Raw genomic sequence first — 17,738 nt, 5'->3', positions numbered from 1 at the left:
CGTCAGTTGCTCCCCACAGCGTCAGTTACTCTCCACAGTGTCAGTTACTCCCCACAGTGTCAGTTACTCTCCACAGTGTCAGTTACTCCCCACAGTGTCAGTTACTCCCCACAGCGTCAGTTACTCCCCACAGTCTCATTTACTCCCCACAGCGTCAGTTACTCCCCACAGTGTCAGTTACTCCCCACAGTGTCAGTTACTCTCCACAGCGTCAGTTACTCTCCACAGCGTCAGTTACTCCCCACAGTGTCAGTTACTCCCCACAGCGTCAGTTATTCCCCACAGCGTCAGTTACTCCCCACAGTGTCAGTTACTCCCCACAGCATCAGTTACTCCCCACAGCGTCAGTTACTCTCAACAGCGTCAGTTACTCTCCACAGCGTCAGTTACTCCCCACAGTGTCAGTTACTCCCCACAGCGTCAGTTATTCCCCACAGCGTCAGTTACTCCCCACAGTGTCAGTTACTCCCCACAGCGTCAGTTACTCTCCACAGTGTCAGTTACTCCCCACAGCATCAGTTACTCCCCACAGTGTCAGTTATCCCCCACAGCGTCAGTTACTCCCCACAGTGTCAGTTATTCCCAACAGCGTCAGTTACTCCCCACAGTGTCAGTTACTTGCCAACACCCCGATTATCCGCGAGCTCCGCTTTACTCGGCTATTCCCTCATTCATTCTCCCACTGACTCACTCATCCACGGCGCCATTTACTTATCCACTGCCTCATATACTCGCCCTGTCCCATCAACTCACCAACTCCCCATTTACTCGCCCACTCCCCAGCCATTCGCTCACTGCCTCAATCACTCACCCAGTGTCTCAGTCAGTCATTCGCCTACTGCCTCATTCACTCGCCCACTGTCTCATTCACTCGTCCCTGCCTCATCCATTCAATCACTGCCTCATTCACTCACTCACTGCCTCATTCACTCGCCCACTGTCTCATTCACTCGCCCACTGTTTCATTCACTCGCTCACTACCTCATTCACTCGGTCACTGTCTCATTCACTCACCCACTGTCTCATTCACTCGCTCAATGTCTCCCTCACTCGCCCACTGTCTCCTTCACTCACCCACTGTCCCCTTCACTCACTACCTCATTCACTCACCCAAAGTCTCATTCACAAGATCACTGCCTCATTCACTCGCCCACTGTCTCAGTCAGTCATTCGTCTACTGCCTCATTCACTCGCCCACTGCCTCATTCACTCGTCCGCTGCCTCATCCACTCAATCACTGCCTCATTCACTCGCCCACTTCCTCATTCACTCGCTCACTGCCTCATTCACTCGCCCACTGTTTCATTCACTCGCTCACTACCTCATTCACTCGGTCACTGTCTCATTCACTCACCCACTGTCTCATTCACTCGCTCAATGTCTCCCTCACTCGCTCACTGTCTCCTTCACTCGCCCACTGTCCCCTTCACTCACTCACTACCTCATTCACTCACCCAAAGTCTCATTCACAAGATCACTGCCTCATTCACTCGCCCACTGTCTCAGTCAGTCATTCGTCTACTGCCTCATTCACTCGCCCACTGCCTCATTCACTCGTCCGCTGCCTCATCCACTCAATCACTGCCTCATTCACTAGTCCACTGTCTCATTCACTTGCCCACTGACTAATCCACTCAATCACTGCTTCATTCACTCGTCTACTGTCTCATTCACTCGCTCACTGCCTCATTCACTCGTCCACTGTCTCATTCACTCGCCCACTGCCTCATTCACTCGCTCACTGCCTCATTCACCCGTCCACTGTCTCATTCACTCGCTCATTTTCTCATTCACTCGCTCATTTTCTCATTCACTCGCCCACTGTCTCATTCACTCGCTCACTACCTCATTTACTCGCCCACTGTCTCATTCACTTGCCCACTGTCTCATGCACTTGCTCACTACCTCATTCAAACACTCAAAATCTCATTCACTCGCCCACTGCCTCATTCACTCGCCCACTGCCTCATTTACTCCCCCACAGTCTCATTTACTTGCCCACTGTATCATTCACTCGCTCACTACCTCATTTACTCGCCCACTGCCTCATTTACTCGCCCACTGCCTCATTTACTCCCCCACAGTCTCATTTACTTGCCCACTGTCTCATTCACTCGCTCACTACCTCATTCAAACACTCAAAATCTCATTCACTCGCCCACTGCCTCATTTACTCGCCCACAGTCTCATTTACTTGCCCACTGTATCATTCACTCGCCCATTGCGTGCATCAATTTTGGATCTTCGTTCAAATCCGCTTCTTTTTGGTAAACGAATCATTTGTATTTTCTTTTTCGTTTTGTATGTATTATGTTAATACTTCTGACACAGTACAAAAATATAGTGGTACTGTAAAGTTATCCATTCTCAAATTTGATTTAAATCAATGGCAGTTTGCAATATTCCTTTGTTGAATGGGTAATGTATTTCGTCAATTTCACAGAGTATGGTATAAAGGACGATTCAGGAATCAATATACGCAATACAGGCATGGATAATTCATGAGCAGTTCTGTGGTCGTTTGCCCCGACAGAGCGAGTTACTACAACTAAGTATGACGGTGTCATACTGTTTGCGTATTTCATAAAATAAACACAATGAACGTTTTCTCCCAAGCCCCGATGACGGCACGCATGAAGTGTCAACACTTATCTTTATAACAGAGTGGCTTTCACCGAAATGGTAAACGTCTGAGACCTGCATCACTTCGGGCTTTCCTCCCACACTAAGCTGACACGCCGTGATATAACAGGAATACTGTCAAAAGCGGCGTAAAACCCAACTCACTCACTTTACAACAGAAGTAGTTTAGTATACCAGTTACAAATCTTGCGCCTTCTAGTTTTTTCTCTAATTTGTCACTCTTTGGCTCAATCAACGGCCCTTCACGTGCATATTCAAACTGTGGCCAATCAACATTACATTAATCTTGTTGAACACTTCACGACAGGGAATAAACTCAGGCCTTCTCGTCAATTATATTTGTTGTATATTTAATGATTTAGTCAATATGCCGTGACCCGTTGCCTGCTGCCGACAATATAACACCGTGGTGTTTGTGTTTTGTAACATTCAATGCGGCTCTTTCATGGATAACAGTATTGCTTTTGTTTTGCTGGGATTATAAAGAATTAGCAATTTTTGAACCTACCTGTTACTATTTTACATTGATGTTTATAGCTGCTTCTTTATATTCAATTTTAATTGATGGAATGTCAGATAGTAGGAAAATGATAAGGTTAAACAGTTGAGCTGATCAGTTGTAGCATTGATGTACACAAGTAACAGGACAGCACCTAGTACCGATCCTTGTGGTACACCAGTGAGGGAGTGAGTATGGTTTTACGCCGCTTTTAGCAATGTTCCGGCAATGTCACGGCGGGGGACACCAGAAATGGGCTTCACACATTGTACCCATGTCGGGAATCGAACCCGGGTCTTCGGCATGACGAGCAAACGCTTTAACCATTACCCGACCGCCCCTGTGGTACACCAGCATTTCACACGTCCATCAGTGCCATTAAGACCCGTTAATCCGACAGTCTCGCACCCCGACTCCGACACACCTAATTTGCAACGAATTGCTGAAATCACTCATTAATCAGTCTCGTTAATCCGACACAGTGATCAGCGTACTCCGTGGTCATCTGCCGTGAGTACACAGCCCGTCTTTTGATGCGAGACGAGTCGGCGAGTAGCTGCATATTTAAACGGCTGCACAGATAAACTTGCTAAACAAGAAACAATCAATGCTTTAAATAAACAAAACAGGATTAATCAGATGCCTAGATTACCTCAATCTCATTAAAATCGGATACAAGATCTCGCTACCGCTGGGGACATCCCGTTACAGGTCACGTCTACCTATGAACCAACTATGCGTGTGTGTGTGTGTGCGTGTGCGTGTGCGTGTGCGTGTGCATGCGCGTGTTTGTGTGTGTGAATGTGTGTGTGTATGTGTGAATACGTGTGTGTATATCTTTGTGTGAATGTATGTGTGCGTGTTTTGGTATCACGCAGAAGGGCGGACGCACACACGCTCTTGAAATTTCACACAATACCATACACTTGGTGATATATTTCAACTACAAGGACGCTCAACTCCTAGGCGTGAAAATCTGACTGGTATTTGTAAAACATGGAAGTCTCCTGAAAAATGATTCCGCTTGAACACAACTGGTTTGAAGAATTTTCCGATACACTTAATCAAAAGAGAGCTGTATAAATGTTGGATAAAAGTTGGAGCGCCTGTTTTGAAGAGTGACACGACATGTGCCAATTTCAATTGACTTTGATAAGTACTCGTCCTCAAAGACATAATTGAAAAATAAACATGTTTTAAAAGTTAATGATTTGTGCAATATGGGCCTGAAGCTTTATCCAAAGAGATATTTATCTTACATGTTTCATCTTATTCAATTCTCAATTCGCTTCATTGTTTGGAAGTGTACGTTTTTCTACATTTTCAACTTCGTCTTCCTCCCGACGTAAACATCTGCTGTTGATGAGAAATACGCTTGTTTCTGATTACATCAGTTAAGTAAGAATATATAAGCTACTTGAAATAAGTTAAGGACCACCCGAGTGGAAACTCTATAACTATGATAATATGAGTGAGTGAGTTGGGTTTAACGCCGCTTTTAACAGTATTCCAGTTATATCACGACGTGTCAGCTTAATGCGGGATGTGATGCAGGTCTCAGACGTTTACCACTTCGGTGAAACCCACGAGCACGGGTATGGTGCTGACAAACCTAGAAACATAATCGGGCGAACCGGGTTCGACCCCACAATCATAGTTTCTGGCGTGTCCAAGGGACGCAACTCTGCACTGCGAATCGCGGCGCCTTATACGACTGGGCCACCCGTACCCCCTAATTCAAGTATTTAATTTTTTTGTGTTAATAAAAATGTGTTCCTCAACTTCTTTTGTGTTGTAATATTGGTTGGTATCACGTGTTCACAAGCGGACTGTCCCATCTCGTGCAAGACGAATGAACGCTGTACACACTCACGATGTATGACCTATATTCATAAAGCGTGGCAGTTGCCCCTATTGTCTTAATGCTGCGCGTCACTTTGAGCAGTGATCACACACTTCGCGCAAACCCCGGGGGAGTCAAGCCATGGCCAGCGGTGTGCAGTGTACTGGACCCTCACACAGTGTTCAGGATCAGTCCCTGGGGGCTGGGGTTGAATAGATCACGTGACTACTGCACCCGTCGACTGTAGAAGCTCTGGTGGTCAGTGAGGATGTTTTTACGCGGCCTGTATCAATATTTCAGTAATATTACATGACCCAGAAATGAATGGCCACTCGTGTATCTCCTTTCCCCGTCACTCGGTGAGAGAAACGTGATATTTCACTCGACACATGAAATATCCTCTCTACATATATTCTGTTTTTGATCAATACTCTGAAGCCATTCGGAAGTGACGTCACTATCTCCATTCAGCCAATCTTTAACCGAGCCCAGTATTTCCCTCAGTACAGACATTTGATTGGATGACCACACGAATCGGGCTCAAAGCGTCCAGGGTATGATCTTAATAGAGTGGTTTGTTTGTTTGTTGTTTAACGCCTCACTCAGCAATATTCCTGCTATATGACGCAGGTCTGTAAATAATCAAGTCTACACCAGACACTCCAGTGATTGACGTCATGAGCATAGATCCACGCAATTGAGATATATACCATGCATGAACCAAGTCAGCGAGCCTGACCACCCGATCCCGTAAGTCGCCTCTTTCGAGAAGCATAGTCGCCTTGTACGGCAAGCAAGGGTTGCTGTAGACCTATTCTACCACGGATCTTGACGGGTCTAATAGAATGGTGATATACTTCACTAGGTAACCCAGGGCTGTGAATCTGTTCCCGTCATTCAGACTGGACATAATACACAGTTGTGTCTCGTGTACAGTTTACTGTTCTCAACATGCTTGAAGTGCTATCGAAGGTCAAGTGTTGTGTACGTAGCGTCTGAGAGCAGATCGTAGCTGTAATTGTATTCAACATCCGTACATTGGCAGATGGGAAAATTGATTTGTACCAGGTACTCGTTGTTGACATTTGTGACAGGGCATATAACTCGGCTTTTAATCCGTGAGTAAATTTACTCGAAAAGGTCACCCAATAACGACATTACATCACCGCTTAGAACCAGAACACTGAACGAATACGAATTAACTGTATTTGTCAAAGTGACGACATATCGTCGACTGTCTCCACACGTGGTAGCACAACTTTTCATTTAAACTTAGCCTTCAAGCTAAATGATTGTGGGAGTTAGTGAGTAAGTTTGGTTTAACGTCGCTTTGATTTGACCAGTTATTTCCGATATATGAGGGCGTGTCAGCTTGACGCGGCGCCCAAAGTGTACGAGTACGTCCACAGTGCTGACAAAATTAGAAAGTTTATCAGAATTGGGATTCGAACCCATGACGAGACTGGAGTCAGAGAGAAGTGTTTCAGCGAGCACGGCTATGGTGCTGCCAGACCGAGGTGGTCATCGGGCGGAATCGTGGATTCGAACTAACAAAGGGACACAACTCTGCTAGGCGGGCGGCCACAGTGATACAACTGAAATAATATTGAAACCGGTGTAAACCCAACTAGAGGTGGATCGAGGATAGGACTAAGTTTTGAATTTATACTTCAGTGTCGATGAAGGTTTAAATATTTTAAAAATATTTACTTTGTGTGTGTGTGTGTGTGTGTGTGTGTGTGTGTGTGTGTGTGTGTGTGTGTGTGTGTGTGTGTGTGTGTGTGTGTGTGTGTGAGTGATTGAGTGAGTGAGTGTGTGTGTGTGTGTACACACGCGCACACAAACACACACACTCACATATACACGCACGCGCGCACACACACACATACACACAGGCACGCACGCACGTACGCACGCACGCACGCACGCACACACTCACTCACTCACTCACTCACTCACTCACACTCACTCACTCACTCACTCACTCACTCACTCACTCACTCACTCACGCACGCACGCACGCACGCACGCACGCACGCTCGCTCGCTCGCTCGCTCACTCACTAACACACACTCACTCACTCTCTCACTCACTCACTCACTCATTCACTCACACACACACACACACACACACTCACACACACACACAAACTCACACACACATACACAGACACACTCCCTGTGATCTGCATCAGACCACGGTTGTCGCATCTGTGTACAGGCCACGGTAGTCGCATCTGTGTACATCACGGTACAGCCCTGGATCTTACAGCCGTGTCATCCATTATTCCGACAGTGTGTCAATTATGTATATGTTCCATGAGGCTAACACCATTTATTAACCAAATGATACGCCACGTGCCCTACAAATTCCCCGATATTGAAATGAGCGAAATAAAGGAGCAGATGCCCCAAGTATAACAAGATTAACGAGAATTTCACGATCTGCACATTGAGCATGATGCGATATCATTCCCCGTTCCGAGCCGACTCATACGCGAGGGAGGAAAAATGAAAAGAATTATTTGAGTGTAAAGTTTCCTTTGAAACGACGCCTTGGAGATTTCAACTTTTTAAAATCATTTATTCAAACCGAGGACAAGAGAGTTGTATAGAACAATTTATTACCCCAGGGGAAAATATTAGGTAATTAAATTGAAAAAAACCCTAAATCAATTTTCTAAGTGTCTGGTTTGAATTGGTATAATAATCCACACCACGCCCTTTTCCCTCAAATTTGATAAATGGCTTATTTCAAATTGGAAAATTGAACACAAAAAACACCGCTACGTTCGTGATAATTGAAATGAGAGTGGTGACTCTCAATTCTGAATCTGATTGTGGTGTGTATATCGGCATCATGTACGAGTTGATGCTTTGGCCTCACACGCTGGACATGCATACTTCAAGTCAAAATCTCAGAGACTGGTTGGTTCACCTTCTTGTCAAAATGTTGGCGTGAGGTTTGAGTTCGATGTCAAACATGGATGTCCTCCGACGTGGCTTAAAACTCTACTCCCTCACTCCCTCCCTCCCTCCCTCACTCACTCACTCACTCAAATAAATACATATGGACATACGCAAATTAAAGCAGCCCAAAAGGGTAGAACATTATGGTATCTTTATGTACATGTGCAGAAGTTAATCACGCGTATGTTTCAATGTAAATTGCGCACGTGCAAACATAGGGACGGTAGGGTAGCCTAGAACTTCGAGTGTTCGCTCGTCACGCCGACGACCAGTGTTCGATTCCCAAATGGGCACAATGTGTGAAGCCCATTTCTGGTGTCCCCGACGGGATACTGCTGGTATATTGTTAAAAGCGGCGTAAATCTATACTCACTCACTCACTCAGTCACTCACTCACTCAGTCACTCAGTCACTCACTCACTCACTCACCCAACCACCCACCCACCCACCCACCCACTCACTCACTCACTCACCCATCCACCCACCCACCCATCCACTCACTCACCCACCCATCCACCCACCCACAAACCCACACACTCACTCACTCACCCACACGATGAACTCTACCACTTTAAGGTTAACGATCTACGCTTAAACCGAACTTTAAATGCAAGCACTTCTCAAAGTTGAACAGTCCAAGACTGCCAAGACTGCCGAAGATCCTCATGAACCTCATCCCAGCATGATCAGAATATGTGCTTTCCAAACCCCAAGACGATATGAGTGCGCTGAAACCAGGAGGTGATGGATGGGAGGCTGACAGTCTGAGGTGGTGATGAAGATGGAAGGTGGTCGGCATGGGGATGGGAGGTTCAGAAAATCAGATCTTGGGGAAGGGGAAAGTTGCCCGGGGGGGGGGGGGGGGGGGGGGGGGGGGGGATATTTAACATGACATCCTGAAAATCGGCTGCCCATGTGGTCCAGTCTTGGTATGTTTATCACCACTTTACGGATTACATTGTGAATGATAAGAATAGCTTAAGGCCATAACAGAATTATACAACCTTTGAACATTGTGGCAAGTGCGTGGTTGAATTTCGTTTTGTGCCGTTGATGGTATCGTCCAAGCCCTATCGCCCTGGGACGCAGATGAAAGGCTCCGAACCCTGGCCCTCGGCGTGACGAGCGAACACTCTGACCTCTAGACTATCCCACCGTCCTTTTGCAAAACCATTACATTATGAAAAGATTGGTAAGACTAATTACTTGATGGCTGGCGTCAGTGTGACGTGTTGATGCTGTTCATATAGTTTACCAAAGTCCGTGCTCAGATTACGAGTTGTAAAAACAATTTGAGCAACTATTTTACGACATGTTTTGATTAGAATGAGAGAGTAAGTGAGTACATCACACTATAACACAACACCTTCAATATCAATTTGTCAACACTATTCCTTCAATATCAATTTCTCAAAATATTCCGTCAATAACACACTGTCAACACTATTCCGTGAATATCAATCTGTCAACATTATTCCATCGATATCAATTTGTCACAATACCTTCAATATCAATTTGTGAACACTATTCCGTCAATAGAACACTGACACCACTATTCCGTCAATATCACAACTATTCCGTCAACATCACCTATCTTCCGTCAATATCATCACTATTCCGTCAACATCACCCATCTTCCGTCAATATCATCACTATTCCATCAATATCATCACTATTCCGTCAACATCACCCATCTTCCGTCAATATCATCACTATTCCGTCAATATCATCACTATTCCGTCAACATCACCTATCTTCCGTCAATATCACAACTATTCCGTCAACATCACCTATCTTCCGTCAATATCATCACTATTCCGTCAACATCACCCATCTTCCTTTAATATCACCACTATTCCGTCAATATCATCACTATTCCGTCAACATCACCTATCTTCCGTCAATATCATCACTATTCCGTCAACATCACCTATCTTCCGTCAATATCATCACTATTCCGTCAACATCACCCATCTTCCGTCAATATCATCACTATTCCGTCAACATCACCCATCTTCCGTCAATATCACCACTATTCCGTCAATATCACCACTATTCCGTCATTATCATCACTATTCCGTCAACATCACCCATCTTCCGTCAATATCATCACTATTCCGTCAACATCACCCATCTTCCTTCAATATCACCACTATTCCGTCAATATCATCACTATTCCGTCCACATCGCCTATCTTCCGTCAATATCATCACTATTCCGTCAACATCACCACTATTCCGTCAATATCACCACTATTCCGTCAATATCATCACTATTCCGTCAATATCACCCATCTTCCATCAATATCATCACTATTCCGTCAACATCACCTATCTTCCGTCAATATCACCCATCTTCCGTCAATATCACCACTATTCCGCCAATATCACTCATCTTCCGTCAATATCACCACTATTCCGTCAACATCACCTATCTTCCGTCAATATCGTCACTTTTCCGTCAACATCACCCATCTTCCGTCAATATCACCACTATGCCGTTGATATCATCACTATTCCGTCAACATCGCCCATCTTCCGTCAATATAACCAATATTCCGCCAATATCACCACTACTCAGTCAATATCACCACTATTCAGTCAATATCACTACTATTCCGTCAATATCATCATTATTCAGTCAATATCATCACTATTCAGTCAATATCACCACTATTCTGTCAATATCACCACTATTCAGTCATTATCACCACCATTCCGTCAATATCACAACCATTCCGTCAATATCACCACTATTCCGCCAATATCACCACTATTCCGTCAATATCACCACCATTCCGTCAATATCACCACTATTCAGTCAATATCACCACCATTCAGTCAATATCACCACTATTCAGTCAATATCACCACCATTCCGTCAATATCACCACCATTCCGTCAATATCACCACTATTCAGTCAATATCACCACCATTCTGTCATTATCACCACCATTCCGTCAATATCACAACCATTCCGTCAATATCACCACTATTCCGCCAATATCACCACTATTCCGTCAATATCACCACCATTCCGTCAATATCACCACTATTCAGTCAATATCACCACTATTCCGTCAATATCACCACTATTCCGCCAATATCACCAATATTCCGTCAGTATCACAACCGTTCCGTCAATATCGCCACTATTATTACGACAGGCATGGGTTGCTGAATGCCTATTCTAATCCGGGTCTTCACAAGTCCGAGACCTTTAAATGAGCGCACATTATCAATTCTTACCTCTGATGATGTTAGCCCCATCTCTGTCAGGTAGACCTTTTGGGCGTTTATAGTGAGTGAGTATGGTTTTACGCCGCTTTTAGCAATATTCCAGCAACATCACGGCGGGGGACGCTAGAAATGGTGGGCTTCACACATTGTACCCATGTCGGGAATCGAACCCGGGTCTTCGGCGTGGCCCACCACCCCCCCCCCCCCCCCCCCCCCCCCTTGGGCGTTTATAAGTTTGTCAAATAATAAAACAGATGAGTTAGTTACCTAAGGTGATAAAATTACAAATCAGTAAAAGATTGCCAAAGATGTTGATTTAAAAGAACACGTTTTTTTTGCCTAACTATAATAACCGCCAAAAGAAACGCGAACCATGTACGTTAAAAAGATATTTTTTCCAATGTGGTACCACAGAGATTCTTTATTCTTATCACGATATGCAGCACGTGATTTCCAAACTTTACACGCTAATCCTGCACAAGACAAATGGTGCATCTCGATGGTGAAATATAATATCGCTTGAATTAATTCGTCTTATATTAACCGACATATATGGCATTCGCGTTTCTATTGTCGGTGAGTATATCTATGGCACCAGTCTGTATAGCAATGGTCATCATAATGGAGGTCCATTACCTGGACCGACACTAACGTCATCTGCATCCACGACGATACAGGGGAAATACCGTTAGCCTATGTGAACATCAGATAGCAGTCGTAGCTTGCAATGTTGCGAATGAGAGATGTCTGACAACAATCTGCAGCCAGTTTGTGGTCATTCTATATATTGACCAGTCATGTTCATAAACACTTTCATCTTATTGTCGTTATTACTGTGTATTATTACCGTGCCATCATACAATTCGTACACGAGACTTTAACGGTAATAAATGTCAGGATGGATGTACGGTATCGCGCCTATATAACATTGGATATCGTTTAAGTAATATATCAAGGCGCTGTAATGTGTGTTGTTACATGGATGCAATGACAGAAAATATAGTACGGTGTTATTACTTATCTAGCTGTGTATTATTGATAATCTTACGAGAAGAGTTCATATACATATGCTGTACGTTTTTTTTTGCTAACACCTGGTTTGATCACGTATTTTTATTGATCATGTATAATTAATATCACTATTGTGCCTGTTTTGCTCTATGAAATCATTTCTGCTGGTAATCGATACCGATTGTGCTCAGGGCGTACATAGTTGCTCACGTTGATGATTTCTTTGATTACATTTAAGTGAGTGAGTGAGTCAGATTTTACGCCGCTTTTAGCAATATTCCAGCAATATCACGGCTGGGGACACCAGAAATGGGCTTCACACATTGTACCCATGTCGGGAATCGAACCCGGGTCTTCGGCGTGACGAGCGAACGCTTTAACCACTGGGCTACCCGACCGCCCCGAGTACATTAAAGACAGTCGAACAAAAACAATGTATATTTTACGTGCCATTGTCACACATGGATGTATGAAAAAAGCTACAATAGTAATATATGTTCTAATTTCTCTCAACTTACCTACCCAAATATCATAAACAAGTCCCCGTTTCAACAAACAGACAGACTCAAGCGTCACTGAAGTGTTTCAAAAGTGCCATATCCATGGTCAAGTTTTAATCACACAGAGAAGAATAAGCATACCAATTTCAATTGTCTATTAATATTGTCTTTTTGGAACAAATAATGATAATTTATTTAGATGATATATTTGATTGTTGATACGATGTAGGTTAATGTTGTTTATGTTAATAAACCGCCGGACAACATATAGTCCCTCCTATGTTTGAACGTGGCTGAATTGCAACAACACTAGATGGTCATTCGATGGTGATCTGATGTATGTGATACGGGTATCATAGTAGTGTTTTCGACCTTAAGTTTGCAGTGTTTCGGCGACTGTTTTCAGCCTAGTAACTTTCTCACAACCTTTCTAACGTTTTGATCAAATCCTATTTTCAAGTGTGTACTTTCTGTAACCGGGCGGCTAGTTTCCTTTTGAATGAAAATAATACACTGTGCAGGATTGTCTGAAACTTGGAGACGGGTTTAGTTAACAGAAGGAAATATTTGCCAATCAGCGACATAGTTGTGAGAGCGCTACAATAGCTAAGCGCTATTTTTTATCCTAGTACATGATATAAAGCCACAATATTACCATTGTGACAAATGATTACCAAAGATCATCTTTTGTATACATTCAGCGACATCTTCGCCACAGTCTTGGCATGCTTGTATAAAGATATAAATTATAATGCGATAAACATGTTATATTAAACTCATATGCAGATGTTGGTTGAAAGGTAGTACTTCATGTTTGGTCTACTGACAACGCTGCCAAAACACGCACACACTTTCGTCGTGTTTCGGCCAGCGAGTTGCACAGCTGATTGAACATGGTTCAATGGCCGGTTTGGCTTTGAAAAAGCTTCGAGTATCCATCCACTGCATATATAGGTTGAAGACTTACCTGAAAGTCCTCGAAAACACACAGGTAATCCAAATACGAATGATAATCCAGACTGAATACAGCGAGCTCGCGCACCCCCTGGACCAACCTTACCGTTGTCGGTATCGATTCTGATGTTAACAGCACCGCCAGTCTCAATGTGCACTCACTGTTATTAACAGAGATCGTTTCCTCTGAGCTTGGTGAACGATTAAACCACTCTGTCCACTTTCTTTGGGGTATACTCTCTCACACAGCGTTCACAGTTGACAGCGTTCAGGCTTTGTTGGTCATGGTCAGCTGACCAGACCGAAGACAATTCCCACGTGCAATTTTGCTCTTCAAAGAACCGTTAATGTCGCAACTGGTTTAAACGATTGAGAAATGTAACGGTTTTGTTCTTACGGTAGATTTGACTCAAATATAGGCGTAATTATATAGGCGATCCAAATCGGCAAAATCCTTAAATGTTGATCAGATCAGCGGAACCCGAATCCGATTACTCCGTGAAATATGATGAATAGGTGTAATAACCTGGCTCTATTCTGAGAACTTTTATGAGAATTTTCGAGGAGATTTTGACGAATGTTTGGCACCAACACCTTCTTTCGCGTAGGTCAGGCGCTCTGGTGGCACCTTAATCGCCTGTTTCGCATCTGAGGTTGAAATTTGAAGCCAGTCGTTGGAAAAGTTAATAGGCGTCAATGTTGTTTTCAAACCGTGTACAAGATTGGCAGTCAGGTACTAAGAGTGGTAAAGAGAATGTTCCAAGACACCCACTCACGTTCACGTTAAGAGTCTGTTCAGTGTCACCGATCCCGCGAATGGGAATGGGAAGAAATGTCACAGCATGGTGGCCATATATGACAGATTTCAAAGAAACTTGATCACGTGGTTGACATTGCTATCAGCAGGAATTTGTAGATTTGACGAATAGGTTCTGCCTTTGGAAGACACTGAAATGAATTGTTAATATCTTAGAAGCACACTCTCTACATTGATGTCATACCTTAACGAGGAGTTGATGTCTGGTTCCAACTCGTGAACAGGGTCCGTTACACAAAGCGATCTTAGCGCTAAGACTCACTTAAGGTTGTTTGAGGGTATTGGAGCACGACGAACCCAGCTGGAGACAATGTACCAAATGATTTGTCTAAAGTTCCGGGTGAGTTTTATGTAAACAATATTTCAGTTATATCACAGCCTGCAAGTTGATATAATTCAGCTTTTAGTCGTTTACCACTTTGGTGAATTCCACCAGCTATGTTTTGTTTAAAAATTTCCAAAATTATCAGGACGAACCAGGATTCGAAACCACACAACAAAGGGACCTAACTCTGTACGGCGAATTGCGGCGCCTTAGACGACGTGGCCATCCGTACGTACGGCATGGACGTCTTGAACTTCAAATAATCCTTACTCTTAGTGGGTGAGTGAATGAGATAGTTGGTTTTAACGCCGCTTTTAACATTATTCCAGTTATATCACGGTGTGTCAGCTTAATGTGGGAGGAAAGCCCAAAGGGATGCAGGTCTCAGACGTTTATAACTTCAGTGAAACCCACAAGCACGGGTATGGTGCGGACAAACCTTAAATATTAATCGGAGCGAACCAGGATTCGAACCCACAATCATAGGTTTCTAGCGTGTCGAAGGGACGCAACTCTGCACAGCGAATGGCGGCGCCTTAGACGACTGGGCCATCCATGCCCCCGTTACTTTCAGATTCACATATACTTCGCACGTGAGTACAAGATTGGCTCGTTTAACTCATTGATTGTTTCAGTTTAAATATCATATCGTCAAGGTCCATGATAATACACTCTTTAAAAAAAGAAACGCATAGTTAAAAAACAAGGATATCTATTAAGCGGATGTAAAAGTATCTACACAAAATATGCGTGAACACAATCAAATGAAATTAGACACAGTGATCGACAAAAGCATTGTCGTCATTGTCAGCATTAATTCAGTTCAGTCATTGCACATGTGCTCGACACCTCCTTGGCACAGATTGCGCAAGTCGTCGGATTTTTTCGTGGGGAATTCTTCGCCATTCCTCCTGTAAGGCGTTGGCGAGTTGTGCCAGTGTGTGGGGACGCTGGTGACGTTGACGGACGCGTCGATCAAGTCCGTCCCACAAATGTTCAATCGGGTTGAGATCAGGCGATTTGGACGGCCATGGAAGGACATTGATGTTCTCATTAACAAGGAAATTAACTGTTGCACGTGCTGTGTGGGGTCGAGCGTTGTCATGTTGGAACAGCTCCCTCTGGCGGTCCAAAGTTGGGAGGAGGTGAGGACGCAGAATTTGGTCTATGTATCGGTTTGCTGTAAGATTGCCCTTCACATCCACTAACTGTGATCTACCCGTGTAGGATATGGCTCCCACACCATGACACTCCCTCCACCAAATCGGTCCACCTGTCGAACGCAGTTCGGCGCAAAACATTCATGTCGACGTCGGTATACACGTTGTCTTCCATCCCGTCGTTGAAAAAGAAAACGTGACTCATCGCGTCGCCAGTTCCTGAGATCCCATGTCTGTACTCTGTTGCAACACCGGACACGTCGTTGACGGTGTAGACGTCGCAAGACAGTTCCAACTTTTGGTCGACTCGCTCGAATTTCCACTTCCCTCAGACGATTTCTGATGGTTTGGTCGGAAATTCTTCGCATACCAGGCACTTGTCCTGCAGTGTCCGTTGCTGTAGCAAATCGATTCCGAAGGTGATGCAACCGGATGTACCGATCCTGAGCAGGGGTGGTCACTCTTGGTCTTCCACTTCTTGGATGATCTTGAGTGGAATTAGTGCGGGTATCGAACTTATAGTCGCAATATGGTGGTCTTGCAATGGCAGACTGGGACTACCCTGCTTCCAAACGTCCAATGGCGATATTTCGGTCAGCTGCAGTTAATCTTGGCATTTTTCGATCTCCGTTCACGTCAGACAATTTGTAATTTATTTGTCTTTTATAGTGAGTGTCTCAACTCTTGTTTCCAACTCTTTACACGTGCATTGTGCTGAAAACTTTTTCTGAAAGCAATTTCCGTGCATCCTTTGCATTTTTGCTGATAAACGTTTACAAAACAATATTTTGAGATGCAACAAACATGACATGATTAACAGGAATCAAACATAAGAATTGTTTTTATGACGATTGCTGGGAAATAAATCTGATTGGAATTCTCAAAACACATGTGCGTTTCTTTTTTTGAAGAGTGTATGATAATAACATGGCGGCCTATATTATTGTTTGACAACTCTGTGACACTCCGTAGACAACATTTTGCGGAAGTATACTTTTCTTCGTGCTGCAGTGTTTGAATGCAGCTTTCAATGTCATGCGTGACGCACTACAAAAAGAAGTTAAAGAAGTTTTCACATGACTAAAGTTCATTGAGTGTTCTTTAACTTATATGAGCAGTATATGTCATGCGTTCTCTGACTTCTTCCCATCTGTCTTTTAGAATAGAAGCAGAATAAAACGTAACGTTGATGATATAATTGTGTAAGCATAATACACATTTCTCTGATAGTCAATCTCATATCTTATTGCCATAGCAACTGCAAATAATCCCAAGTATTCGATTTTGATATTGCGCTTAAACAATGATCGTATTCAGAATATGAATTCTTGTTGTAAGCTCGACTGCGAATATCGAACGAATGCCACAGCAGTGTCTTACTCTTGCGACGTTCACCTTTGACCTCGGCGTCCTTCACCTTTGAAATCAATGATCAGCCATCAACCGCGAAATTAGTTAATCTTACATCAAATAACCAGATAATACGTCAGTAAAGACGTTAAGAACTCCAGTTATATTCTTCATCCCTTAAGACGGAGCTCATATACCATTCTACACCGGTTAGTGGGCCAACACCCCCCGTTTCATTACCATGCTACAACATTACCAAGACGAGTGTGCATCCTGCGGGAGTCGTTTTTGCTCGCCTAAGTAACTTAGCTCTCTGCAAAAACGGCAGTATTACGAAATAGGCTGTTGGATGGAATTAAAGTTGAGAGCTTGAGTTCTTGTCAACAGAAAACGACTTCTCGAGTCAAGTAATTATGTATAGTCTTTG

General features: G+C 43.8%; 1 protein-coding gene across 2 annotated transcripts in view; it reads right to left on the bottom strand.

Annotated features, from left to right (window-relative positions):
* The window catches only part of LOC139461224 (voltage-gated inwardly rectifying potassium channel KCNH7-like), a 279,271-nt gene extending 265,548 nt beyond the window's left edge, over window positions 1–13,723 (bottom strand). The window contains exon 1 of one of the 2 annotated variants that reach the window (XM_071242843.1): window positions 13,673–13,723. The gene's annotated coding sequence lies outside the window, so the exon portion shown is untranslated. The remainder of the gene's footprint in view (window positions 1–13,672) is intronic. The other variant, XM_071242845.1, reaches the window with a different exon arrangement.
* Window positions 13,724–17,738: the final 4,015 nt, after the last annotated feature.

The sequence above is a fragment of the Haliotis cracherodii genome, unplaced genomic scaffold (genome assembly GCF_022045235.1).
Source record: "Haliotis cracherodii isolate W230 unplaced genomic scaffold, xgHalCrac1.p SCAF_14, whole genome shotgun sequence".
NCBI lineage: Eukaryota > Metazoa > Mollusca > Gastropoda > Lepetellida > Haliotidae > Haliotis > Haliotis cracherodii.
This window is presented reverse-complemented; position numbering and strand designations above follow the sequence as displayed.